The 3,325-nt window shown below is 32.2% G+C and overlaps 1 pseudogene; it reads left to right on the top strand.

Moving 5' to 3' along the window:
- The first annotated feature begins 516 nt into the window (after positions 1 to 516).
- On the top strand, positions 517 to 635 carry LOC150093343 (5S ribosomal RNA; annotated as a pseudogene).
- The last annotated feature ends 2,690 nt before the right edge of the window (positions 636 to 3,325 follow it).

Here is a 3,325-nt window from a genome sequence, read left to right as displayed (position 1 = left end):
GGGATTGAGGTCCATCACGCAACAGAAGTTAACAGTTAACTTAATTTACCAATTACAACGTAACACTACAATCAACGACTCGTAAAGACTTTGGAAAGATTCAGTTGAACGTCACTAATTCCCAACGCTTCTATTCGTTATGATTCTTATTTTCTCTATATCGCTTCTGTGAGTTATATCGCATGAGAACCACCACTAATGTAGGTCACCCGTTACTCACACAATGAAGCTGCTAACGATTATTGATCCTACAGAAACTTAATCAGGCGCCGCTGTCTTGACAGTAACTTCTGATAATAATCAACTGGTCTTGCGCAGCGATGACGTCATTATACACGCAGCAGGAGATATGGTAGCTTATGATCATTACAAGAGAATTTTTCATTTTTGTCTATAACCTCTGCTGTATTAAGAATTAAATTTACTTTTTATAAAATTTATTTGCCATTTTTTCATGAAATTTGAACTGTATTGCCGACATTGTATATATAGGGTATTTTAGACAGTCTAAAATCAGCCAGCTGTCAGACGACGCTGAATACACCGGTTCTCGTCCGATCACCGAAGTTAAACAACGTTGGGCCCGGTCAGTACTTGGGATGGTAACCACCTGGGAACACCGGGAGCTGCTGGCTTTTTTTTTCTTTCCTACCATTCGCTTTTAATTTCCTTTGATTTATTTTTCTTACCGGCCATTATGGATCAAATACGCATCGACAATGTAATATGAATGGCATTACAATTTTAATATGCACTTCATTTCCATAGTAACTTGGACGTCCTGGCCAGTAGCGTGGTTATAACTTTATATCGTATTTTTTTCCCCTTATATTATTATTATTATTAAGATTATTATTCTTATTATGCATATAAAAATATGAATTTTTGCCAAATTATTATTATAAACAAAACAGTTAACGTTAGAAACAGATTAATTACTTTTATTATCTGCTCTATGGAGGGCCAATCGTCTGTCGGTGGGTGAAGAGAGAATTTTCGGATAAATATTGAAATTTAATAAAAAGAAGATAAATGAAATTAAAATAAGATTGCCAATTTATTTGACAGACATACTTTAATACAAAAGATTAGTACAAAAAGAATCTAGAAGATACATCAGAACACTTCACATAAAACTAAAAAAAAAAAAATAATAATCAACATAATACGCGGTTCAAGCGAACTTAATCACAGCAAGCTGGTATACAGTGCTACAAATTTAGGAATTGTAAAACATTTTTTAAGCACTCAGAAAGTGACTCTCCTCACACCGAAAAGGTGCGACCCCTATTGGCAATATCGGTAACTACAACTGAGCTGTACTCAGCTTGGTAACAAATTCAAATGAACTTCTATTAAAACGAATTATTAAACTTATAAATAATTTAATATTAAACATACTCAACTTGAGTTAATTTTTCCTAAATTTTCATATTGTTCAGCTACTAATTTTCGGACCAGTTCAAACAACCTTTCACGCGGGAAGAAGCACGCCTGGCAGCGTTGAGTAGTTAATTTGTGATATTATCACAATTAAACTGAACACTGTTTTAGACTTACTTGGATGGCTTATTTTTGGCATTTGTAGAATAAAATTTACAGGAACAAAATTACATAATAAAATATGTCTGCCACTATAAATAAATCATCATCATCAATTTCCTGATATGTTCCGCCAAGGGTTGTTCAGATTACTATAACAGCACTACATGATTAATAAATAAATAAATATATTAGAGCCATAAACTAGAGATAGTACGATAAATTTTTCCAGAGATTCTTAAATGACAAAGTTCGTTGCCTTTCGTGCAAAATGGGTAGCGATCAAATATGCATGTGATTGGAGGAACAAACCAATTCTGATAGATGCTATGCGTTTTATAAAACGCACTGCTGTGATAAGTTATTGAGGTGAAGATATTAGGTATGGAAGGGAGTTAAGTAAAGCGGAGTAATGTACTAGGAGATGGGGGACTAAACTGGACTTTTCTGGAGGCAAATTGCGCAATGCGAGTTATTTTTATTGTAGTTTTAATTGATTATTATTATCTTCATCATCACTATAATTTCTAGCACTTTTCTGTGTATATCGTCTATAATGAGTACTTCTGTGTAAGTATTACTTTTGCCTTTTTTTTTTTTTTTTTTTCCTCAGGTAGTGAATTACTGATGTACCTGTTCGGTTATTTTAGCAAACAAAAATCATCATTCGTTAGCAATAATAATTTTTACATTTCTAATTTGCAACAATTATCATGTAATATTTGAATAATAAGCAAATACTATATACCTAACTGCAAGTTCTTGTTGTGGTGACAGTTTAAATCGAGTCTTGACCTTTTAGATTTGTTGCCTCCAACCCTGTCTGTTTAAACCTTACTTCTCCAGTTTGGATATTGTATGATTTTGCAGTCTTCACTAGCGATATCTATCCTTATTGCTCTTGGATTATCTCTAAGTCTTTTACCAAGAGCCAATTATCGATTTATATATTTGTACTTGAGTGTTTCGATAGATATATTTTGAGCTAAGTGCAGATGAGAGAGAATAAAAATATGATTACCCCCCCTTTTTATTCGATCTGCACTTTCACCATCTCATTCGGTGGTTTGCGATCATTACTTCTAAATATTTAAATTGTTCCAATTTTTTCTATTTCAAGGTTCATAATTTTCACCGATAGCTGTTTTAGACATATTATCCCTTGGATAGCTTATTTATTGTCATTGGTAGAATATAAATTACAGAAACAAAATCACATAATAAAATATAAGTTTGTTACTATAAAGAGATCATTACGTATTAATTAACTGAGTTGATCCTATTTAATATTAATCATTATTTTAGTTGTTGTTGTTGATTGAATTTTAGTCCTCTCTCATATGCTAATTTTTTTAAAATTCCAAATACGTTTTTTGCTTTATGTTTGATTCTTGACACGACGTTAATGCCATCTGCGTATGCTACAATCTGCACAGATTTGGTTATTCGTGTCTTTTGTGTCTATTGCCAACTATCGAATAATGTGTTCCAAAGCTAAGTTGAAAAGAATTGGAACTCGACCATCAACTTTTTTTAATCCTTGAGTTATTAGAAAAGGATGTATTAAATAATTTTATATTTTAAATCCTGCTTCTGAATCCTCTATTGTCAATTTTTGTGCGTCTTACTAGCTTAAACTTACTAGCTTAAGCTTTGTTACTCCAAAGTTTTGCATCATCTCAAATAATTTTTCTGATTAATGCTGCCATGTGTTTGTTGGAACTCAACAAAAATCTGATGAATATTTATATCAAATTCCCAAAATTTCTCTAATAATTATCAT

The sequence above is a fragment of the Typopeltis vanoorti genome, chromosome 24 (assembly GCF_054136105.1).
Source record: "Typopeltis vanoorti isolate ZY-2024b chromosome 24, IOZ_Tvanoo_1.0, whole genome shotgun sequence".
Classification (NCBI taxonomy): domain Eukaryota; kingdom Metazoa; phylum Arthropoda; class Arachnida; order Uropygi; family Thelyphonidae; genus Typopeltis; species Typopeltis vanoorti.
The sequence above is the reverse complement of the archived record's forward strand: the minus strand, read 5'-3'. Positions and strand labels throughout refer to the sequence as shown.